Source organism: Phyllobates terribilis, unplaced genomic scaffold, assembly GCF_046119375.1.
Source record: "Phyllobates terribilis strain yellow unplaced genomic scaffold, ASM4611937v1 Scaffold_3__8_contigs__length_932513732, whole genome shotgun sequence".
NCBI lineage: Eukaryota > Metazoa > Chordata > Amphibia > Anura > Dendrobatidae > Phyllobates > Phyllobates terribilis.
The window spans coordinates 699,196,091-699,222,131 of NW_027362763.1; positions in this window are offsets into that span (position 1 = coordinate 699,196,091).

Here is a 26,041-nt window from a genome sequence, read left to right on the forward strand (position 1 = left end):
CTCCTTGCTCCTCCAGCACTATCAGCACCGGGACTCTCACTACCATCACTCCCAACATCCACTACACTGCCCTGGGGCCGCAGTCTTCCCGTGGGGAGTCACACCATCCCAGCTGCACATATCATCAGCCCCAGCGGTCTGCATGCAGCGGCGGTTCCAAATAACCGCAATCCACGGGTGGCGTAGTCGGACATAATCAACAACACATAACGGACTACCACTGGCTTGACCACCCTGAGCCACGGAACCGTGTTGCCACTACTACTCCCATCGTTCCCCCTATTGCCCGGATTCGAGTGCCCCACGGCCCAGGGGGCGAGTCATACACCCTATGGCTGGTACTATTTCTACATCTATACCCTAAGGCTGATACTATTACTACATCTATACCCTATGGCAATGTCTTCACAGTATGGCTGGTACTATGTCTTCACAGTATGGTTGGTACTATTACCATGTATTCACAGTATGGCTTCCTGTAGGAGGCGCTGCAGTCTTTTCGTTAATGTTCCCCTGGCATCAGATTTATTGGTGAAGTGTTTTCATGGTATCATGTTTGTATGAGACTGCATCGCTTTGTGTCGCAGTGTAAAGCCTCTTTGATCTGCGCAGGTTAACACAACATGGTCATTATTGCCCACTTCCTATCGGACTGGAGAACGACCGTAGCGCTCGACCGCAGGAGCGATTACCTATCAGCACTTTGAAAAGGTCTTTTAAATAGGAAAAAAGATAATCAGCGTTGTTATTTAATGCGTTTCTTGTCTCGTCCTGTGTACATGTGACTTCACGCCATTGATAAGAGTGGAGTCGCTTGTCTGGTGTATTATGAAGGCAGAGATTAGCAATTAAAGGGGAAAGATACCACGTATTATGTCCGTCTAAGAACGTGCCATGTTTGATATCCACTGTGAGCACAGGACGGACTCTCCCTGGCGCTGGCTCAGAAGGAAGGAGCGATGGTAAATATTTGACACATGTTCTCCCATTGTCTACAGGAAGGCTGCAGAAGCAAACTACATTCATAGAAAAGTCTCAGAAGTATTTTTTTTTTGTTTGTCAGATAGTACAACATACAAACTAAAGAATTTGGCAAAATGGATGCTTGAAAAAAATGTGTTATTTTATTGGAAAGCCATAAAAAATCCAATCCATTACTAAGTAAAACCGCAGACGCATTTCAGACACCGTAAAATGTCTGAAACACGTCTGCGATTTTACATGGTCTTGGATTGGATTTTTTATGGCTTTTCAATAAAATAACAATTTTTTTACAAGTATCCATACTACAGTCCATGCAGCTTGGATTTTTTTTTATCTCAGGTGAGCTGTCTTCTTAACCTACCTTTTTTTCCCCCCACCTTTCGAGTATCATGGAGAGTTCTGGGTGGTCGATAGATTTTATGAAAAACACAAGTTTTTAACTTGGCATCAGCCAATCAGAAATCTCCCTTCAGAATGTATGATAATGGCACAGCCTCAAAGGGGCTATCCAGGGTCTCTTGCTTCCACATCAGGAGATGATGAGATGTGCTGCTGATGTTATGTCGATGGCCACCTGCCAGGTATCAGTAGATATTGGGCACCTGACCTATTAAAGGGCTGATCCACTACTGTGATATTGATGGCCTATCCTTGGGGATAGCTGATCAATGTTAGATCGGTGGGTGGCCGACACAGATCAATGTCAGATCAGTGGGTGGCCGACACAGATCAGCTCTCGTCAGCACCAGCGGCAGCTAGATTTAAGCTCCAACAACTGAGTAGTGGCCAATACCGGATACTGAAGATCTGCTCCTATTCTGTTCTTGGCCATGCCGATACATGACCAGAAGCCATTGATGCAACCTCAGTAGCACCGCTCAGCTCCTAGACACAGAATCACAGAATTGAGAGGTGTTGGATAATCCTTGTTTAAAGGGAATCTGTCAGCAGGTTTTTGCCACCTAATCTGAGAGCAGCATAATTTAGAGACAGAGACCCTGATTCCAGCGATGAATCACTTACTGCTCTGCTTGCTGTAGTTTTGATAAAATCACAGTTTTATCAGCAGGAGGCTATCACTAGAGGACTAGGTGTATCCTGCCATGTAGTCCTTAATTTTTATGAGCTCTGTACAGTCATGGCCAAAAGTTTTGAGAATGACACCAAAATTATATTTTCACATGATCTGCTGGCCTCTGGTTTTTATTAGTGTTTGTCTGATGTTTATATCACATACAGAAATATAAGTCAATATTTGCAGTGTTGCCCTTTCTTCTTCAAGACCTCCGTAATTCTCCCTGGCATGCTCTCAATCAACTTTTGGACCAAATCCTGACTGATAGCAGTCCATTCTTGCATAATCAATGCTTGCATTTTGCCAGAATTTGTTGGTTTTTGTTTGTCCACCCGTCTCTTGATGATTGACCACAAGTTCTCAATGGGATTAAGATCTGGGGAGTTTCCAGGCCATGGACCCAAAATCTCTATGTTTTACTTCCATGAGCCATTTAGTTATCACCTTTGCTTTATGGCAAGGTGCTCCATCATGCTGGAAAAGGCATTGTTGGGCGCCAAACTGCTCTTGGACGGTTGGGAGAAGTTGCTCTTGGAGGACATTCTGGTACCATTCTTCATTCATGGCTGTGTTTTTAGGCAAGACTGTGAGTGAGCCGATTCCCTTGGCTGAGAAGCAACCCCACACATGAATGGTTTCAGGATGCTTTACAGTTGGCATGAGACAAGACTGGTGGTAGCGCTCACCTCTTCTTCTCCAAATAAGCTGTTTTCCAGATGTCCCAAACAATCGAAAAGGGGATTCATCAGAGAAAATGACTTTGCCCCAGTCCTCAGCAGTCCACTCCCTGTACCTTTTGCAGAATATCAGTCGGTCCCTGATGTTTTTTCTGGAGAGAAGTGGCTTCTTTGCTGCCCTCCTTGATATCAGCCCTTGCTCAAAGAGTCTCTGCCTCACAGTGCGTGCAGAAGCACTCACACCAGCCTGCTGCCATTCCTGAGCAAGCTTGGCACTGCTGGTAGTCCGATCCCGCAGCTGAAACAGTTTTAAGATACGGTCCTGGAGCTTGCTGGTCTTTCTTGGGCGCCCTGGAGCCTTTTTGACAACAATGGAAGCTCTCTCCTTGAAGTTCTTGATGATGCGATAGATTGTTGACAGAGGTGCAATCTTTGTAGCTGCGATACTCTTCCCTGTTAGGCCATTTTTGTGCAGTGCAAAGATGGCTGCACGTGTTTCTTTAGAGATAACCATGGTTAACTGAAGAGAAACAATGATACCAAGAACCAGCCTCCTTTTAAAGTGTCCAGTGATGTCATTCTTACTTAATCATCACTGATTGATCGCCAGCCCTGTCCTCATCAACACCCACACCTGTGTTAATGGGTCAATCACTAAAACGATGTTAGCTGCTCCTTTTAAGGCAGGACTGCAATGATGTTGAAATGTGTTTTGGGGGTTAAAGTTCATTTTCTGGGCAAATATTGACTTTGCAAGTACAGTAATTGCTGTTAAGCTGATCACTCTTTGACATTCTGGAGTATATGCAAATTGCCATTACAAAAAATGAAGCAGTAAACTTTGGAAAAATTACTATTTGTCTCATTCTCAATACTTTTGGCCATGACTGTATATACAGATCTCGGCATTCAGAGCATTGCTTGATCTGCAGCAGAGAAAACTGTTTTCTAATCAAAACTACAGCAGGCAGCTCAGTAAGTGGAATCAGGGTCTCTGCACCTACATCATACTACTCTTAGTTGGGGTAGCAAAAAATTGGTGAAAGATTCCCTTTAAGGCATAAGGTCTCCCAAAGTCCATTGGGGATCCCTGAAGAAGTGGGCACCTCAGATGGTCTATCATCGGCGGCCTGTGACCACCATGGATCTTGTATAGCAATATACAGTGGGTACGGAAAGTATTCAGACACCTTTAAGTTTTTCACTCTTTGTTTCATTGCAGCCATTTGGTAAATTCTAAAAAGTTCATTTTCTTTTCTCAATAAAGTACACTCTGCACCCCATCTTCACTGAAAAAAACAGAAATGTAGACGTTTTTGCAAATTTATTAAAAAAGAAAAACTGTAATATCACATGGTCATAAGTATTCAGATGAAGCCCCCTTTTGAGCTAGTACAGCCATGAGTCTTGGGAATGATGCAACAAGTTTTTCACACCTGGATTTTGGGATCTTCTGCCATTCTTCCTTGCAGATCTTCTCCAGTTCCTTCAGGTTGGATGGTGAACATTGGTGGACAGCCATTTTCAGGTCTTTCCAGAGATGCTCAATTGGGTTTAGGTCAGGGCTCTGGCTGGGCCAGTCAAGAATGGTCACAGAGTAGTTCTGAAGCCTCTCCTTTGTTATTTTGGCTGTGTGCTTTGGGTCATTGTCTTGTTGGAAGGTGAACCTTTGGCCAAGTCTGAGGTCCAGTGCACTCTGGAAGAGGTTTTCATCCAGGATATCTTTGTACTTGGCCGCATTCATGTTTCCTTCAATTGCAACTAGTGTTGAGCGATACCTTCCGATATCGGGAAATATCGGATCGGATTGGATCGGACCGATACTCAAAAAGTATCGGATATCGCCGATTCCGATACCGGAAACCAATGCAAGTCAATGGGACACAAATATCGGAATGAAAATAAACCCTTTCTTTCCTTGTAGGTTAATTCTACATGAAGGAAAACACTAAGAATAATGTAGAATGTATTGGGGGAGGTGGAGGAGACATTAAAGGCATAGAGGTTTAGCCCAATCAAATGGAATAGCAGGAATTAATATTTTTTTTAAGACGTTTGGAGTTACAAAGATATTGACTATGTTAAGCTTTTTTAGATTTGGTCAGATGTTTATGTTTCACTACTTCCATGCTCTTCACCTTCTTTTTTATTTCTCCCACACTTTCTCCTTCATCATCCTCAGCAGCAGCATCTTTTTCATCAACTTCTTCTTCACCTTATTCATCTTCGTCTTCTTCACCTTCTTCCTATTATTCTTTTTTTTTACATTCTTCATATTCTTCTTATTCAACTATTATTCTTCTTCATGTTCTACTTCACCATCTTCTTCATATTCTTCTTCTTCATCATATTCTTATTTGTGACAGGCATTCCTGTAGTTGTTATCTATAAAAGTTTGAAGATTACACCTTCCGTTCTGCCTGTCACAAAAGATTTACAACAGGATTAGTCCGCGTTCAGTTTGGCCTGCAGCAGCAGGTATTTTACAGGGGCACCACGAGGAGGAACGGACTCACCCCAATACACTGCTTAGTCTTCTTCTGCTTATAATTTAGATAATATCTTTTGCTCTGATTTTTAGTCTTATGCTTAATGTTCTTCTGCTTTTTGTTCTGCAGCTTCTTGTTCTTCTGCTTCTTGGTCTTCTGTCTCTTGTTCTTCTGTATCTTGGTGGTTGTCTTCTTGTTCTTTGTCCTCTTTGTCATCTTCCTCAGGGTCATCTTCTTGGTCTTCTTTGGGGTGGTCTTCAGGGTCGTCGTCTTCAGGGTCGTCGTCTTCGGGGTCGTCGTCTTCTTCGGGATGGTCTTCAGGGTCGTCGTCTTCAGGGTCGTCATCTTCGGGGTGGTCTTCAGGGTCGTCGTCTTCAGGGTCGTCTTCTTCGGGGTGGTCTTCAGAGTCGTCTTCAGGGTCGTCGTCTTCGGGGTCCTCATCTTCTTCGGGGTGGTCTTCAGCGTCGTCTTCAGGGTCGTCGTCTTCGGAGTCCTCGTCTTCATCGGGGTGGTCTTCAGGGTCGTCGTCTTCAGGGTCATCGTCAGGGAGATCCAGAGTGATTACCAAAAACCATTTCAAAAAGCTTGAACTTGGAAATGTAGAAGAAGGTACAAGAAGGCTAAGGCACTGTCGAGAACCAGCTGACGGTACTGGAACCCGGATGGGTAGCAGAAGGTACAAGAGCCAATGGAACTACCGAGGACCAGCTGATGGTACTGGAACCCGGTTACTAAGCAGGAGGTACCTGTGCCAGAAAGCACTACGAAGGACCAGCAGACGTTGGTGGAACTCGGATACCGAGAAGGAGGCACCTAAGCCAAAGGCACTGCCGAGAACCAGCTGACGGTGCTGGAACTCGGATGGGTAGCAGAAGGTACAAGAGCCAATGGAACTACCGAGGACCAGCTGATGGTACTGGAACTCGGTTACTAAGCACTGCAGAAGGTACCTGTGCCAGAAAGCACTACCAAGGACCAGCAGACGTTGGTGGAACTCGGATACCGAGAAGGAGGCACCTAAGCCAAAGGCACTACCGAGAACCAGCTGATGGTACTGGAACCCAGATGGGTAGCAGAAGGTACAAGAGCCAATGGAACTACCGAGGACCAGCTGATGGTACTGGATCCCGGTTACTAAGCAGGAGGTACCTGTGCCAGAAAGCACTACCAAGGACCAGCAGACGTTAGTGGAACTCGGATACCGAGAAGGAGGCACCTAAGCCAAAGGCACTGCCGAGAACCAGCAGACGGTACTGGAACCCGGATGGGTAGAAGAAGGTACACATGAAAAAAAAGTTGCAAGGCCATGAGCCGGCCGGAGTTACCGAAACCCACAGTCCTACAGGTGGTGCTTGTCCTATTGGCACTATAGAACCAGCCTTCATTGCCAGATCCCGCAGCCCACATAGGAGTCACCTAAACTGAAGGCACCATAGAGTCGGCTAACCCGACCGCAACACAACAGGACAACGTATTGGAGGCAAAGTGACGTTGACACTACCCGGAAACAGCTGCCATGCTGGAACCAGGCTGGGCAGGAGGGAGTACCCGTGCCAAAGACACTGCCAAGAACTAGTGTTGAGCCACCCCCGTAGTGTTCGGGTTCGGTTCGGTTCGTCGAATACCGGGATGTTCGTGGAACTGTTCATCGAACACCTTAGAACACCGTCGAACACTGTCAAACACCGTTAAAACCAATGGCAGGCAAACAAAAACACATAGAAACACATAGAAAACACCTTCAAAGGTGTCCAAAAGCTGACAAACTGCTCAGAAGACACTCTCTTTAAAAAAGCCGGCCGGCAATTCAGCAGCGGCATACACCGGTACCCGACAATTTAGACAAGAAGGAATAGAGCATCACACATAGATTAGATAGATAGAAAAATGTCAGTCACATATATAAGAAGTACAGTGACAGTGTTGGTTACTGTACTTGTCATTTAGTGTAAAGGATTTATTAAAAAAAATAATAGTGTTTTCATGCACCGTCTCTTTAAAAAAGCTGGCCGGCAATTCAGCACCTGTACCCGACAATTTATCACAGAAAGAATAGAGCATAACACACAGAATAGATACATAGAAACATGTCAGTCACATATATAAGAAGTACAGTGATAGTGTTGATTACTGTACTTGTCATTTAGTGTTAAAATAAAGGATTTATTTAAAAAAAAATTGGCGTGGGGTTCCCCATAATTTTAGTCTCTAGCCGAGGTTAAGCAGACGGCTGGGGCAGATGTTTGAAGCCTGGGAAGGGGGTAATACCCACGGAGCTTCCCAGGCTACTAATATCAGCCCCCACCTAGCCTTTACTAGCTATTAAAATGGGGGACCCCAAAAAAAATGACGTGGGGTCCCCCCAATTTTAATAGCTAGCAAAGGCTAGGCAGACAGCTGGGGGCTGATATTAATAGCTCAGGAAGGGTGCCATGAATATTGGCCCCCTACCAGGCTAGAAACACCAGCCGTCAACCGCCCCAGAAATGGCGCATCCATAGGATGCGCCAATTCTGGCACTTAGCCTCGCTCTTCCCACTGCCCTGTAGCGGTGGCAGTGGGGTAATAGGGCTGGGGTTGATGTCAGCTTATAATGCCAGCTGACATCAAGCCCAGGTTGGTAATGGAGAGGCGTCTATAAGACACCCCCATTACTAACCCCATAGTCAAAGTTAAAATAAAACACAAACACCCAGAATAAAGTCCTTTAAGTGAAATAAAGACACAATTCTTTATTGTTCTAAATTAAACCCTACTTACCATCACGCCCATTGCAGCTGAAGCCAATGTCTTCTGCAATAAAAGTAAAATAATAAAGCAACATCATCCTTACCTTTCCATGGTTCCCATGACGGCTCCAGCTCTGCTACATTCACATGACAGGCTGGATCGCAGCAGAACGCTGCCATCCAGCTTGCCATGCGGCAGACACTGAGAAGCGCAGGAATGCTTGCGCTCCTCAGTGTCTCGCTGTGACGGCATAAAGATGAGCCGAGGTCATGTCCAATGAACTCAGCTCACCTCATGCACGTCACTGACAGCGTGGGAAAATTCTCCTGCACATGCGGTGAGTGCAGGAGAATTTTCCCACGCTGTCAGTGACGTGCATGAGGTGAGCTCATGTCCAATGAACTCAGCTCACCTCATGCACGTCACTGACAGCGTGGGAAAATTCTCAGCGCTCAGCGCTTCAGCAGGAGAATTCTCCCACGCTGGGCTGGCATTGAGATGATAGGCTGGATCACAGCTGAGCACTGCCATCCAGCTTGTCCTCCTTCAGAGACACTGCAGAGCGCAAGCATGCCTGCGCTCTGCAGTGTCTATGAAGGATGTGACTCGCCCCCTGGGCCGTGCGGCACTCGGATCCGGGCTTCAGTGTGATGATGGGTGTAGTAGTGGCAACCCGATCCCGTGGCTCAGGGTGGTCAGACCAGTGGCAGTCTTCGATATGTCTTGCAATGTCCAACTACGCCACCCGTGGGTTGCGGTCAGAGTGAACCGTTGCTGCAGAACAGACCGCTGAGGCTGGTGTTGTGGGTGCTGCAGGGAATAGTACAACTCCCCACGGGAGGAGTGTAGCCTCAGGGCAGCGAGGGTAGATGGTGGGGGTGATGGTGCAGGGAGTCCCAGTACTGTTAGTGCTGGCGAAGTAAGAAGCACAAAGACAACATGTTGCAGTCCAGGGTCTTTTACTCATAGTTCGTATACTCCAAGCCACTTCTGTACAGGTAGTGACTGCCCAAGCCGTGCTGCGTCCACCAGGTGAGGGGCTCGGTCAACTCCCAGGCAATTCAGGAGCATGGCACAGGACCCCCTTCTTTCCTTTCTCTGGCTCGTGCCCCACTAGTGACCAAACTTCTGTCCAGCTGCCGTGGATTTATGCGGGCAAACGTGGGCCCCGTTTCCCGCTATCCTATATGGTGCCTTCCTAGCAGGTTTAGCGAGGGGTCGCACCAATATATGATCACGACCTCCGGTTCTTGGCTGAGGATAATTTGCCTCCACCAACTTGTGATCCGGTACCCTTTCCTTGACTGACCCGTCACCTGTAATCTCCTGGGTCCTTAGGGTCCCTTCTTTCTTCGTGTTCCTGGGCCTTTCTCTTCGGTTCCTTTCTCTTTCTGTTCCGTTTCTTTCCTTCTCTCCCTCTCGCCCGGCCCGTGTCCCTAGGCCTGGCTCTGGAGCAGAACTCCAGCGGAGCCTCAGCTCCCCTCCTCCTCCACTCTCACTTTCTCCTTACAAACTGAACTTCTCTACTCCTAGAACTAAGATGGTGCCCACCTTATATACCTCCTCCTCTGTGTCTGAGCCCAGGTGACCTGCAACCAATGAGCTCCTTCCTATGCCCAGGAACCAGCCCCTATCTGCTCCCACATCACTAGGGTTCCCCCCCTCCCCACTCCAGCCAGGGACATAGTCAGTCGTGCCTGCATACTAATGGGAGCACCGTAGAGCTGTCCCCCAGAAATGAGGAGTGTAAATGTGTGCAGCTAACTGAGCCCTGGTCCATACTCCATCCTTACCCGGGAGTGGAATACCACACCTCTGGTTGAGGTGCAATACCCCTGTAGCGGCTGAACCCTCGGGGCACTACAGATGGCATGCTGGATGGCAGCGCTCAGCTGCCATCCAGCCTGTCATCTCAATGCCATCCCAGCGTGGGAGAATTCTACTGCTGAAGCGCTGAGCGCTGAGAATTTTCCCACGCTGTCAGTGACGTGCATGAGGTGAGCTGAGTTCATTGGACATTACCTCGGCTCATCTTTATGCCGTCACAGCGAGACACTGAGGAGCGCAAGCATGCCTGCGTTTCTCAGTGTCTGTGGCATGGCAAGCTGGATGGCAGCGTTCTGCTGCGGTCCAGCCTGTCATGTGAATGTAGCAGAGCTAAAGCTGTCGTGGGAACCATGGAAAGGTAAGGATGATGTTGCTTTATTATTTTACTTTTATTGCAGGAGATCGTTGGCTTCAGCTGGAATGGGCGTGATTGTAAGTATGGTTTAATTTAGAACAATAAAGAATTGTGTGTTTATTTCAATTGAAGGACTTTATTCTGGGTGTTGTGTTTTTTTTTTAACTTTCACTATGGGGTTAGTAATGGGGATGTCTTATAGACGCCTCTCCATTACTAACCTGGACTTGATGTCAGCTGGCATTATAAGCTGACATCAACCCCAGCCCTATTACCCCACTGCCACCGCTACAGGGCAATGGGAAGAGCGAGGCTAAGTGCCAGAATTGGCGCATTCTATGGATGCGCCATTTCTGGGGCGGCTGACGGCTGGTGTTTCTAGCCTGGGAGGGGGCCAATATTCATGGCACCCTTCCTGGGCTATTAATATCAGCCCCCAGCTGTCTGCCTAGCCTTTGCTAGCTATTAAAATAGGGAGGACCCCACGTCATTTTTTTGGGGGTCCCCCATTTTAATAGCTAGTAAAGGCTAGGTATTCAGCTGGGGGCTGATATTAGTAGCCTGGGAAGCTCCGTGGGTATTACCCCCTTCCCAGGCTTCAAACATCTGCCCCAGCCGTCTGCTTAACCTCTGCTAGAGACTAAAATTATGGGGAACCCCACGCCAATTTTTTTTTTCATAAATCCTTTATTTTAACACTAAATGACAAGTACAGTAATCAACACTGTCACTGTACTTCTTATATATGTGACTGACATGTTTCTATGTATCTAATCTATGTGTGATGCTCTATTCTTTCTGTTATAAATTGTCGGGTACAGATGCTGAATTGCCGGCCGGCTTTTTTAAAGAGACGGTGCATGAAAACACTAATATTTTTTTTAATAAATCCTTTAACACTAAATGACAAGTACAGTAACCAACACTGTCACTGTACTTATTATATATGTGACTGACATGTTTCTATCTATCTAATCTATATGTGATACTCTATTCTTTCTGTTCTAAATTGTCGGGTACCGGTGTATGCCGCTGCTGAATTGCCGGCTTTTCATGTTTCACTGTGAGCACTGTTCCCATCGATTTGGGCAACCACTGCAATGCCACAACCAGCATGGCTGTGGCATTACAGTGAGTGGCAGACAATCCCTGCATGATTGGTGCTCTAAATAGCGCCAGACATGCAGGACACGCTTTGGGTGCATGAACAGTTATCGAACATAACCTCGAACAGCCGGATTTTTTGCAAATCGTTCGCGTTTGTCGAACGACTCGATCACCGCCGAATTTGAGATTGGTGAACAGTTCTAGTCGAACACCGCTCATCTCTACCAACAATCAGCTGACGGTACTGGAACCCGGATGGGTAGCAGAAGGTACAAGAGCCAATGGAACTACCGAGGACCAGCTGACGGTACTGGAACCCAGTTACTAAGCAGGAGGTACCTGTGCCAGAAAGCACTACCATGGGCCAGCAGACGTTGGTGGAACTCAGATACCGAGAAGGAGGCACCTAAGCCAAAGGCACTGCCGAGAACCAGCTGACGGTACTGGAACCCGGATGGGTAGCAGAAGGTACAAGAGCCAATGGAACTACCGAGGACCACCTGATGGTACTGGAACCCGGTTACTAAGCAGGAGGTACCTGTGCCAGAAAGCACTACCAAGGACCAGCAGACGTTCGTGGAACTCGGATACCGAGAAGGAGGCACCTAAGCCAAAGGCACTGCCGAGAACCAGCTGATGGTACTGGAACCCGGATGGGTAGCAGAAGGTACACATGAAAAAAAAAGTTGCAAGGCCGTGAGCCGGCCGGAGTTACCGAAACCCACAGTCCTACAGGTGGTGCTTGTCCTATTGGCACTATGGAACCAGCCTTCATTGCCAGATCCCGCAGCCCACATAGGAGTCACCTAAACTGTAGGCACCATAGAGTCGGCTAACCCGACCGCAACACGACAGGACAATGTATTGGGGGCAAAGTGACGTTGACACTACCCGGAAACAGCTGGCGTGCTGGAACCAGGCTGGGCAGGAGGGAGTACCCGTGCCCAAGACACTGCTGGGAAATAGCTGGCGGTGCTGGAACCCAGGGTAAAAACTAAAAACAGAGTGGAGCCAGAGGCCTAATTGGAGCAAGTTTAAAATTAGTAGTAGTGTGAATGTGGACAGAGCAGGAGAAATTGCCAGACACACAGCAGGGGAACAGCTGACGTTACTGAACCTCAATAACACTGGAGCAAGTGTTGACTGTGCAGACGGCACTTATGAGCAGCAACTGGCGGTGTTGGAGCCCAGGGTAAATACTGAAAACAGAGAGGAGCCAGAGAGAGGCCTAATTGGAGCAAGTTTAAAATCAGTAGTAGTGTGAATGTGGACAGAGCAGGAGAAATTGCCGGGCACACAGCAGGGGATCAGCTGACGTTACTGAACCCCAATAACACTGGAGCAAGTGTTGACTGTGCAGATGGCACTTCTGAGCAGCAACTGGCGGTGTTGGAGCCCAGGGTAAATACTAAAAACAGAGTGGAGCCAGAGGCCTAATTGGAGCAAGTGTAAAATCAGTAGTAGTGTGAATGTGGACAGAGCAGGAGAAATTGCCGGACACACAGCAGGGGATCAGCTGACGTTACTGAACCCCAATAACACTGGAGCAAGTGTTGACTGTGCAGACGGCACTTCTGAGCAGCAACTGGCGGTGTTGGAGCCCAGGGTAAATACTAAAAACAGATTGGAGCCAGAGGCCTAATTGGAGCAAGTGTAAAATCAGTAGTAGTGTGAATGTGGACAGAGCAGGAGAAATTGCCGGGCACACAGCAGGGGATCAGCTGACGTTACTGAACCCCAATAACACTGGAGCAAGTGTTGACTGTGCAGACGGCACTTCTGAGCAGCCACTGGCGGTGTTGGAGCCCAGGGATTACAGTTCAGGTGGTAGAAACATGAACACAATAGGAGACCTGGATACTGTTGCCAACCAATTATTTAATCTGGAAGAGGACTGGCAAATTCATGCGAGATCCAGGCCTTGTTAATTTTCAGAAACGTAAGCCGGTCAATGTTATCGGAGGATAGTCGGATGCGACGGTCTGTTAGTACACCACCTGCGGCACTAAAGATGCGTTCCGATAATACACTAGCAGCAGGGCAAGCCAGCACCTCCAATGCATACTGGCTAAGCTCTGGCCATGTATCCAGCTTAGAGACCAAAAACTTGAAGGAGGAAGAGCCATCTGGGAGTACACTGACAGGGCAAGACATGTAGTCTGTCACCATCTGACGGAAACGTTGCCTCCTGCTGACTGGAGCCGTCTGTGATGGTGTAGATATTTGTGGCGGGGACACAAAACTTTGCCACATTTGAGCCATACTGGTCTTGCCTTGTGCTGAGGCGCTGCTTCTGCTCCCTCTTTGTGCAGAGCTGCCTCGACGCACTGAGCTGCTTTGTAAAGCACTAGCAGCACTGCTCTCGGGTGGAATGGAGAACATGATGGAATGCACCAGTGTGTCTTGGTACTCCCGCATTTTACGCTCCCGGTTCAACGGTGTTATGAGGCTTTGTAAGTTGTCCCAGTAGCGAGGATCTAGGAGGGTGGACACCCAATAATCAGCCGTGTTGAGAATGTGGGCGATGCGGCGGTCGTTTCTCAGGCACCTGAGCATGAAATCAACCATGTGCTGCAGACTGCCAACTGGCCAAGAAATGCTGTCCCCTGCTTGAGGCGTGATCTCTGCCTGCTCTGCATCACCCCACCATCGCTCTAGATACTGACTACTAGAGCATTGTGTACCTCCCTCCTCTGGACAGATGTCTTCCTCCTCCATTGACTCCTCCTCATCCTCCTCACAAAGTGTCCCCTGCCTAGGCCTTTGTGAGGAACCACGTTGCGCAGACTGTACAGAAGCAGATGGCATTTGTGACTCCTCATCCTCCACCTCTTCCAAAACCTCCTCCCTTAGTGCTTGCAGTGTTTTTTCAAGCAGGCAGATAAGGGGGATAGTCATGTTGACTAGTGCATCATCTGCACTCGCCATCCGTGTGGAATAATCGAAGGCACACAAAACGTGGCAGATGTCCTTCATAGAGGCCCACTCAGTGGTGGTGAAGTGTGAACGGCGCGCAGTGCGACTTGTTTGCGCCTGCTGCAGCTGGTACTCCATTACTGCTGCCTGCTGCTCACACAACCTCTCCAACATATGTAACGTTGAATTCCACCTGGTGGGTAGGTCACATATGATGCGATGTTCCGGAAGGCGTAATCGGCGCTGCAGAGCTGCAATGCGCGATCTTGCGATGCTGGAACGTCGCAAGTGAGCGCACTCTATGCGGACCTTGTGCAGCAGTGCATCAAGATCTGGATAGTCCCTCAAAAAACTCTGCACGACCAAGTTGAGCACATGTGCCAGACATGGGATGTGAGTGAGGTTGCCTAGGCCCAGAGCTGCCACCAGATTTCGTCCATTGTCACACACTACCATGCCTGGCTGGAGATTCGCTGGCACAAACCACACGTCGCTCTGCTGCTTGATGGCATTCCAGAGCTCCTGCGCTGTGTGGCATCAATTCCCCAAATAAATTAATTCCAATACAGCCTGCAGACGTTTGGCCATGGCTGTGCTCATATCGGTCGTTCACGGTCGATGTGGAGGTAGACCGTGACAACTCCTGCAGCGCTGATTCAGAGGAACTGGAGTATGAGGAGGAGTCAATGTGTACAGACTGGATTCCTGCAATCCTTGGAGTTGACAGAACATGTACAGCGCCACTCTCAAGATCTGTACCCGGCTCCACAACATTTACCCAATGGGCAGTGAGGGAAAGGGATCGTCCCTGTCCATGCTTACTGGTCCACGCATCAGTGGTCAGGTGGACCTTGCTACTGACGGCGTTTTGCAGCGCATGTTTAGTTTTTCCCTCCACATGCTGTTGCAGGGCAGGGATGGCTTGCCTGCTGAAATAAAAGCGGCTGGGCACGTTGTATTGTGGGACTGCCAATGCCATCAAGGTGTCAGTCTCCACCAGCCTGAATGATAGCATTTCAAGGGCCAGTAGTTTTGCAATGCCAGCATTCAGAGCCTGTGCTCAGGGGTGGTTTGCCGAGTATGGGCGCCTTTTCTCCCATGCCTGTGCTAACAATGGCTGTAGACTGGCCTGGGAGTGTGAGGATGACAGGGAACTTGGTGCTGTGGGTGGAATTACACTGTGTCTCTGTACAACAGTGCCAGAGGTTCTTCCATGGCGATCCTGTGAGGAAGCCGAACCAGCTGTGTGTGAGCTGGAGGAAGAGGCTACAACACGAGCTGAAGAGGTGGTAGGTGGCGCTGTAGGTTGGGCTAGGTCTTCAGTGTGTCTTTGTAACTCCACCACATGCTTGGTCCGCACATGTTTCCACATATTGGTGGTATTGAGGCTGCTGACACTTTTCCCTCATTTCACTTTCTGATTACACAGCTTGCATTTGACAAAGCAAATGTCATCTGCAACTGTGTCAAAAAAGGACCAGGCACTGCAAGTCTTGAGAGCGCCCATTTTGGGCTTTGGAAGAGGCATGCTCCTAATGGGTGCCGAAGTGGAGGCTACAGGCAACCAAGTCTGCCCCCTCCCTCTCCCTCCTTTTTGGGCCATTCGGGGAATCTCTTCCTCAGAGCTGCTCCCACCACCTTCCTGTACCTCACGCCATGATGGGTCAAGGACCTCATCATCTACACTACCCTCATCAAACAACTGCTTCTCCTGGGTAGTCTCGAGAGCACAGTACGCACCAGAAAGTGGCACCTGAGTCTCATCATCAGATGCGTACTGAGGTGTGCTGACCATATGCACTGGCCCACCCGCCTCTTCAGATTCAGAGAGACAAAGCGGTTGCGCATCACTGCATACTACCTCTTCTTCAAATTCTAGAATTCTGCTTGGCTGGCCCCCTCTTTCCAAGCCAAGAGATTCAGAGAACAGAAGTAGAGATGGCTCCTGTCCAGGGCTCTCTAACTGCCTGGGCAATTTGGCAGGTGGTGAAGAAACAGATGGGTGCTCTTCAGTGCTCAGGACCTGAGAGGATCTGGAACCAATTGAAGTCGATGCGTTAGCTGCCATCCATCCGACAACGGCTTCAATTTGGTCCTCCCGCAACAGTGGGGTATGGCGATCTCCTGCAAAGCTGCGCATAAAGGACTGTTCCCTGGTAAAACTGGGGGATGCTGAGTCACTGGTGCCCGCAGCAGGCACAGAATCCCCACGTCCTCTCCCTGCAGGCACAGAATCCTCACGTCCTCTCCCTGCAGAAACTCCACGCCCACGACCACGACCACATGCCTTACTCCCTGCCTTCTTCATCTTGGTAGACTGATAAAGATAGGCAGAAAAGTACTAAGGGCTTAGTGTGCTTATTCCTGAACAGCTGCTAACAGGTATAAGAAACACTAATTTTATAAAGTGTGGACTAGACTTTAATATGAGCTAATGTGGCCTACACAACTGTAAAGTGGAGTGTTTGGTGAACTTTATTTATGTTTTTTTTTATCACAAAAAGACACTGGATGTGCCCAAAGATGTAAAACCGATAGTATCACAAACTTTTTGTAGCTATTACAATGCAGGAAGGTAACCTTCAATGCAATAGATGAGGCTACAAAAAATAGGCTAATACTAATCTGGCTGGGGCTGCAGGGCACAAGGCTTTAGAAAGGCTCCTCTATCTACTCCTATATAGTGTGTTTGGAAGCCATCTAGCTGGATACGGATGAAACCACACTAATAGGAGAAATCAGGAAAAATGAGCAGCACTAATGCAAAAAAGGACAATGTATGAGGCAGTGACGCACGCTGAGCACACTACAACCGGACGTGGCTGAAGCACACACTACAGGGTGAGCTGCACTCACACACCAGACCTCACAGACAGCCGTGAACAGTGCAGAGAACTGTGCACTAGCGCTGCAAGGAAAAAGAAAGCTTTATAAAGTAGCCTGGGTAAAGCACAATAAAGCAAATAGGTAGCTAAAACTGTCCCTCAGAACAGCAGCGTCCTGTCCCTAACTGAATTCACAGCAGAGTGAACCCAAAATGGCGGCGGCGGCTTTTATAGTGCATCATGACATCATTTCAGCAGCCATTCACAGCCATGCCATTAGTTAACATGCCTAACAGGATGTGCCCACACTTCTTAGGATCCTCATTGGCTGAATAAAATCAAACTAGCTCATTGCATTATGGGAACTTCCGATTCCGGTATTTGACATTCTAAAAGTATCGGAACTCAGTATAGGAACTCCGATACCGCGAATATCGGTCGATACCCGATATTTCAGTATCGGAATGCTCAACACTAATTGCAACCAGTCGTCCTGTCCCTGCAGCTGAAAAACACCCCCATAGCATGATGCTGCCACCACCATGTTTCACTGTTGGGATTGTATTGGGCAGGTGATGAGCAGTGCCTGGTTTTCTCCACACATACCACTTAGAATTATCACCAAAAAGTTCTATCTTCATCTCATCAGACCAGAGAATCTTATTTCTCATAGTCTGGGAGTCCTTCATGTGTTTTTGAGCAAACTCTATGCGGGCTTTCATATGTCTTGCACCAAGGAGAGGCTTCTGTCTGGCCACTCTGCCATAAAGGCCCGACTGGTGGAGGGCTGCAGTGATAGTTGACTTTGTGGAACTTTCTCCCATCTCCCTACTGCATCTCTGGAGCTCAGCCACAGTGATCTTGGGGTTCTTCTTTACCTCTCTCACCAAGGCTCTTCTCCCACGATTGCTCAGTTTGGCTGGACGGCCAGGTCTAGGAAGACTTCTGGCGGTCCCAAACTTCTTCCATTTAAGGATTATGGAGGCCACTGTGCTCTTAGGAACCTTGAGTAATGCAGAAATTCTTTTAGAACCTTGGCCAGATCTGTGCCTTGCCACAATTCTGTCTCTGAGCTCCTTGGGCAGTTCCTTTGAGCTCATGATTCTCATTTGTTCTGACATGACCATGTGATATTTCAGTTTTTCTCTTTTAATAAATTTGCAAAAATGTCTACATTTCAGTTTTTTTTTCAGTCAAGATGGGGTGCAGAGTGTACTTTAATGAGAAAAAAAATTAACTTTTTCTAATTTACCAAATGGCTGCAATGATAGAAAGAGTGAAAAATGTAAAGGGGTCTGAATACCTTCCGTACCCACTGTAATTTGGATACTGTATTGCACAGTTGTTACTTTCTATATAAACCTATTTTTGGTCACTATATGTTATGTTATGTAGACATTTTTTCATCACTATGCGGCAGAATTTTTTAAACATTATGGATGCGGCACTACAACTGTACAGTTGTTAAAAAAGTAATTATTTAGGGTACAAAAGTTATTAAGAATTGATCTGTCATCACATTTCACTATATAAACTGTTTACATTATTCCAGAGATCTCTTAGATCTGATGAGGATGTTGTACTTGCTGTAAAAACTTAAAAAATCAATGTCAGAATTACTGTGTACGCCTCAAATTAAAAACTAGAACTGGACTCAAAACTATGACCTACAAACCATTCTGACATGGATTTTCACAATCAATGCACCAGCCTCATGAGGTCCATCTAATAATGTATGCAGCTTTTATTGTGAAATCTGCTGAGAAATCCACTTTAGCCTTATGTAAGAAAGTGTTATTTAGCTAGAATATGGCACTATTATTTAAATACATATTGCATGATACTACATAGGGTTTCATCTGATTTATCTCCGTAAACATCAGCTTAGCTTTCATGTTGTTATAAACCATTTAAAAAGAGCTCAGAAGAATGAAGAAAAGTTACAAACTTTCCATCAGGGCGATCTCACTGACAGATTCACAGTTAACTCATTCTGCAACCTGAATCACAGAGTCTATAGAAGGCAAAAAAAGGCAACATTTTAAAGAAAATCCAATTAGAAATATTTTTTTACATGCACTTAATTAAAACAAATCCCCCTGAAGATGTCCATATCCTTTAAATAATTTTACATTTGGGGTTAATAAATGACTCGTACTCCGCAACTACATTTCCCAGCAGTTTCATAAGGAGTAGAAAAGTGAGAAGAGGAATCATAAATGTGCAGTTCAGCCTGATAAACTGAAAACTGGCAGAAATAAATTTGCTCCATAGTGTCTGACACTCCTACCCACAACATTGTAAACTCTGTACTAGGCACAATTTATTAATACTACTGTAAAACACTAGACATGTTGCCCAACAGAGGGGATATTATATAGAAAGCAGCACATTGATTTCAATTGTGTAATACTTCATTTCGCCTGTGGGAGTGCTGCAGGGAAATTGAAGGTTCCAACTGGGGGTCCCAGTAACAGGATTTTTTTTTTTGTTAGTGACACCACTAACAAAAAGTGATTGTCCAACGTGTACAAAGTTCTCTAAGTTCCAGCAGATCAGAGACTTCTTGATCACTTGTTCAAACACCTAACCCCGGCCTCAGGATGCAAAAGACTGATATATAATAATTCATTCCGGCATTTTATTTTATCACAACCATTTCCTAATTTCCATCTTAATGGGAAGTTGAATAAATAATTGATATAACTTAGTGCCAAGCGCGGCTGAGCCCGAGCCAAAGTCAACAATGAAGAGTCATGCCATTAAAATACTACTACTTAATTCAGCACTTGGATCCAGAGGACAGATGCCGGCTTCCTAATGACACTTGATATATTAATAAAGTCGTTCAGAATTTTTTTTTCCGTCTTTATCCTCGTTTGGATCTGGCTCTTCTAGATGATCACTGGGTAACCTCATTCCATCCTATGAGTTTGCTTTGCAGGACTCGTTCACATGGGTTTGTTGTAGAGAACCTTAGCACAATGCCCATCAAAGACTATGAGGTTCTAAGGTCCTACTCTACTTCCATATGCCGGCAACTAAATATGGCGGGATACAGAGGTTTTTTTTGTGCCTGTAGTTTTGATTCTTGGTTTACAATCTCCAAAATAAAGTTCCATATGGAAGCACACAGATTCTGAAAGTTGTGCCATGTGCATGAGGTTTAAGGCTCCGTTCACATAATGTTTTGTCCATACAGTTAAGATATGCGTGCATAAAAAATAAATAAATAAAAAAAAGATATCCTGCAAAAAATAAAGTTTCGTAGATAGTAGAATTGATCAATAATATTTTCAGAGACATGTCAGTAGACTGTGGACACCAAACCTTCTCCAGAGACCTCCTACCTACTGGAATCCATGGCACCTCTTCTGATTAGTAGACAATGATCATGTTGTGCCGGGTCTACTACAGAAGAGGTGCCAGTCACTCACAGATGGGAGGAGGTTCTCAGAGCCCTTGTCTGGAAGCCACAGAGTACCAACATGGCAGTTGGACCTGGATCCTGCCAATCTTTTTGATCAAATCTGGGAAATGCAGGAACTTCCTTGTCTGATATAATGGCTTGATAAAGACCCTGTGAGGCCGAAATGTTGCGAGTTTTCTATACTAATAAAGTTACCAAAAAGAGGACGTCTGGTGCCCTGGTTACTAAATTTTTCTGCATTGCTACAACCTTGTGGAGGGTTGCACCAAGTGTGAATAGGACTCATCTATTGCAAATACTTTTGACAACAGTTTTCATGGACTTTCCCACGAACTGGTCCACAAAAACTTATGCAAACTTTGTCCAAAATGGACTTTTCTGCCTTTTTTGGGGCATTCAGATTGAATGAGTTGTGGGCGCACTTGTTGGAATGATGCAATCTTCTGGCATAAGTGCATATATAAAAATTGGGTTCAGGTCTCTCTGCAAGGTGCCGTATCTATCCCTGGAGGATATGAGTGTGCATCCGTTATATGGCATAGAGTGAATGATGGCACAATAATTGTCATAGTTTTTATAAAATTGGGGGTGTAATACATGTCCACAGCGATCTATATGGGGAACCATGAAATGGGCAAAAATAATATAGTTCTCTAAGATGTCCTTGGACATTGCGTGGCACCTAGGTATGACCTTGCAGGGTTGCAAAGTTGCTTTGGCAACATCAGGAGATGAGCAGCACTAATCAAATCATGTCAATAGGTACCTGCCCTGGACCATGAACCATGCACACATTCTATTCCGCTCACTGCAGAAGTGAACAATTCCAGAGAACCCCTTTAAGGGTGTGCTCTTTGTGCACTTTGTCCATCATTAGTCAACTCCCCTTAAAGCACCCAGAGCTTGCATTCCCAAGCCCAAATTTGTTGCCCATACCTATGGAAAAGCTTCACACACTAGAATTGCATTTGATAATTGAAGGCATTTAGGTACCTGTCTGGCACTTCAATTTGGGGACTATGTGGGAGGGTCATTTGCATATTACAGTATATGAATATATTATTTGAATTCATGATACAATATAAAGAGGGATTACTAGAAGGTACTTGTCAGGGTATTATTTCAATCAATGGTCATTCATTTGTGCACCAACATAACAGTGCCAGGATGGCAACAGAATTTAGCTCTAACCCTATAAAGGATGCATATTCCTACACACATCATACATAGCCCTTCCTTAAAGACTCAGGCAAGCTTGACATTGTCCATGACTCCATCTTGGACTTTCATCTGAATCCCACTCAAAAAAATGGTGATTCAGCCACATCCCCTGACAAAGCCATCAGCTTTACTGAGCCACAAAAAGTCCAAAACATAACTTTCACTACACTAAAAAGACGGAACCACCAACAGAGAGGAGGTCAAAATGGTCAAAGTTTCTTCTTTTGGACTCCATTTACCTTTTGAAGTTGTGGGAACGACTAAATCCAGTTTTTCAGGGAATCAGACAGAAGCGTAGACAGGGATACAGATGTGATGTGAACCAGGCCCCTTCGTGAACCAGATCCCATCAGTTGATGGGACAATTGAACTACAAGTGAATTTAATCTAAAGTGTCTTCGAGACAAAATCCAAAAATTAATTCTTCAAAGTGTATGTAAAAAAAAAAAAATATGCTAAGCATAAAAAGTCTGTAGGTGTGTCAGTCTCATGCCAGGTGGAACATTTGTAATCCTTTAAATGAAACTTTAACTGCGCTAAGACTGACCGATCTGGAGAAGACCTCTGAAGGATCCCAAAGTTTTTTGCTTTCGGCTCCATTTCCCTCTTTTAAGTTGTAGGTGCATCTATATCCAGTTTTTCAGGGAATCAGACAGAGCCGTAGACAGGGATACAGATACCACGTGAACCAGATCAGTTGATGGGACAATTGAACTACGAGTGAATTTTGTGCTTGTTTGAAGAGATGGGTTTTCAGGTTTCCATCTGAAGGATCCAAATGTGGCGGATAATCGGACATGTTGAGGCACAGAATTCCATAGGATGGGGGATATTCGGGAGAAATCTTGGAGGCAATAGGGTGAGGAACAAATAAGTGTGGAGGAGAGAAGGAGGTCTTGGGAGGACCGGAGATTATGTAAGGGAATGTATCGGGAGTAGTGTTGAGCATTCCGATACTGAAATATCGGGTATCGACCGATATTCGCGGTATCGGAGTTCCGATACTGAGTTCCGATACTTTTACAATATCGAATACCGGAATCGGAAGTTCCCATAATGCCTGCGCTCTGCCGTGTCTCTGAAGGATGACAAGCTGGATGGCAGCGCTCAGCTTACTGTACTTGTCATTTAGTGTAAAGGATTTATTAAAAAAAAACAATAGTGTTTTCGTGCACCGTCTCTTTAAAAAAGCCGGCCGGCAATTCAGCATCTGTACCCGACAATTTATAACAGAAAGATAGAGCATCACACATAGATTAGATAGATAGAAACATGTCAGTCACATATATAATAAGTACAGTGACAGTGTTGCTTACTGTACTTGTCATTTAGTGTAAAGGATTTATTTAAAAAAATAATAGCGTTTTCGTGCACCGTCTCTTTAAAAAAGCCGGCTGGCAATTCAGCATCTGTACCCGACAATTTATAACAGAAAGATAGAGCATCACACATAGATTAGATAGATAGAAACATGTCAGTCACATATATAATAAGTACAGTGACAGTGTTGCTTACTGTACTTGTCATTTAGTGTTAAAATAAAGGATTTATTAAAAAAAAAATTGGCGTGGGGTTCCCCGTAATATTAGTCTCTAGCGGAGGTTAAGCAGACGGCTGGGGCAAATGTTTGAAGCCTGGGAAGGGGGTAATACCCACGGAGCTTCCCAGGCTACTAATATCAGCCCCCAGCTGAATACCTAGCCTTTACTAGCTATTAAAATGGGGGACCCCCCCAAAAAAATGACGTGGGGTCCCCCCTATTTTAATAGCTAGCAACGGCTAGGCAGACAGCTGGGGGCTGACATTAATAGCCCAGGAAGGATGCCATGAATATTGGCCCACTCCCTGGCTAGAAACACCAGCCGTCAGCCGCCCCAGAAATGGCGCATCCATAGGATGCGCCAATTCTGGCACTTAGCCTCGCTCTTCCCACTGCCCTGTAGCGGTGGCAGTGGGGTAATAGGGCTGGGGTTGATGTCAGCTTATAATGCCAGCTGACATCAAGCCCAGGTTAGTAATGGAGAGGCGTCTATAAGACACCCCCATTACTAACCCCATAGTCAAAGTTAAAAAAAAACACAAACACCCAGAATAAAGTCCTTTAATTGAAATAAAGACACAATTCTTTATTGATCTAAATTAAACCATACTTACCATCACGCCCATTCCAGCTGAAGCCAACGATCTCCTGCAATAAAAGTAAAATAATAAAGCAACATCATCGTTACCTTTCCATGGTTCCCACGACAGCTTCAGCTCTGCTACATTCACATGACAGGCTGGATCGTTGCAGAAAGCTGCCATCCAGCTTGCCATGCCGCAGGCACTGAGAAGCGCAGGCATGCTTGCGCTCCTCAGTGTCTCGCTGTGACGGCATCCAGATGAGCCGAGTTCATGTCCAATGAACTCAGCTCACCTCATGCACGTCACTGACAGCGTGGGAGAATTCTCCTGCTGAAGCGCTGAGTGCAGGAGAATTTTCCCATGCTGTCAGTGACGTGCATGAGGTGAGCTGAGTTCATTGGACATGAGCTCACCTCATGCACGTCACTGACAGCGTGGGAAAATTCTCCTGCATTCAGCGCTTCAGCGTGAGAATTTTCCCACGCTGTCAGTGACGTGCATGAGGTGAGTTCATGTCCAATGAACTCAGCTCACCTCATGCACGTCACTGACAGCGTGGGAGAATTCTCCTGCACTCAGCGCTTCAGCAGGAGAATTCTCCCACGCTGTCAGTGACGTGCATGAGGTGAGCTGAGTTCATTGGACATGAACTCGGCTCATCTGGATGCCGTCACAGCGAGACACTGAGGAGCGCAAGCATGCCTGCGCTTCTCAGTGCCTGCAGCATGGCAAGCTGGATGGCAGCTTTCTGCAACGATCCAGCCTGTCATGTGAATGTAGCAGAGCTGAAGCTGTCGTGGGAACCATGGAAAGGTAACGATGATGTTGCTTTATTATTTTACTTTTATTGCAGGAGATCGTTGGCTTCAGCTGGAATGGGCGTGATGCTAAGTATGGTTTAATTTAGAACAATAAAGAATTGTGTGTTTATTTCAATTAAAGGACTTTATTCTGGGTGTTGTGTTTTTTTAAATACTTTACTAGAAATTCATGGCGGTCATGTCTAATATTGGCGTGACCCCATGAATTTTGGGCTTAGGGCCAGCTGATAATACCAAGCTGGCCTTAACCCCTTTATTACCCTGGATGAGCTGGATACAGCGCCAGAAGATGGCGCTTCTATGAACGCGCCATTTTCCGGGGTGGCTGCGGACTGCAATTTGCAGCGGGGGGGGGGGGGTCCAGAAAGCTTGGGCCTCCCTGCGCTGCAGATTCCAGCCCCCAGCTGCCTAGTTGTACCTGGCTGGGCACAAAAATAGGGCGAAGCCCTACGTATTTTTTTTTTAAATTATTTCATGAAATTCATGAAATAATTAAGAAAAAAAGGGCTTCCCTATATTGTTGTGTCCGGCCAGGTACAAATAGGCAGCTGGGGGTTGGGGGCAGCCCGTTCCTACCTGCTTTACCTGACTGGACACAAATATAGTGCGAAGCCCCACGTCAATTTTTTTACAATTATTTCAGGAAATTCATGAACACCAGCCGTCAGCCGCCCCAGAAATGGCGCATCCATAGGATGCGCCAATTCTGGCACTTAGCCTCGCTCTTCCCACTGCCCTGTAGCGGTGGCAGTGGGGTAATAGGGTTGGGGTTGATGTCAGCTTATAACGTCTGCTGACATCAAGCCCAGGTTAGTAATGGAGAGGCGTCTATAAGACACCCCCATTACTAACCCCATAGTCAAAGTTAAAAAAAACACAAACACCCAGAATAAAGTCCTTTAATTGAAATAAAGACACAATTCTTTATTGTTCTAAATTAAACCATACTTACCATCACGCCCATTCCAGCTGAAGCCAATGATCTCCTGCAATAAAAGAAAAATAATAAAGCAACATCATCCTTACCTTTCGATGGTTCCCAGGACAGCTCCAGCTCTGCTACATCGAGATGACAGGCTGGATCGCAGCAGAAAGCTGGATGGCAGCAGAAAGCTGCCATCCAGCTAGCCATGCCGCAGACACTGAGAAGCGCAGGCATGCTTGTGCTCCTCAGTGTCTCGCTGTGACAGCATCCAGATGAGCCGAGTTCATGTCCAATGAACTCGGCTCACCTCATGCACGTCACTGACAGCGTGGGAAAATTCTCCTGCACTCAGCGCTTCAGCGTGAGAATTCTCCCACGCTGTCAGTGACGTACATGAGGTAAGCTGAGTTCATTGGACATGAGCTCACCTCATGCACGTCACTGACAGCGTGGGAAAATTCTCACGCTGAAGTGCTGAGTGCAGGAGAATTTTCCCCACGTCATTTTTTTGGGGGGGTCTCCCATTTTAATAGCT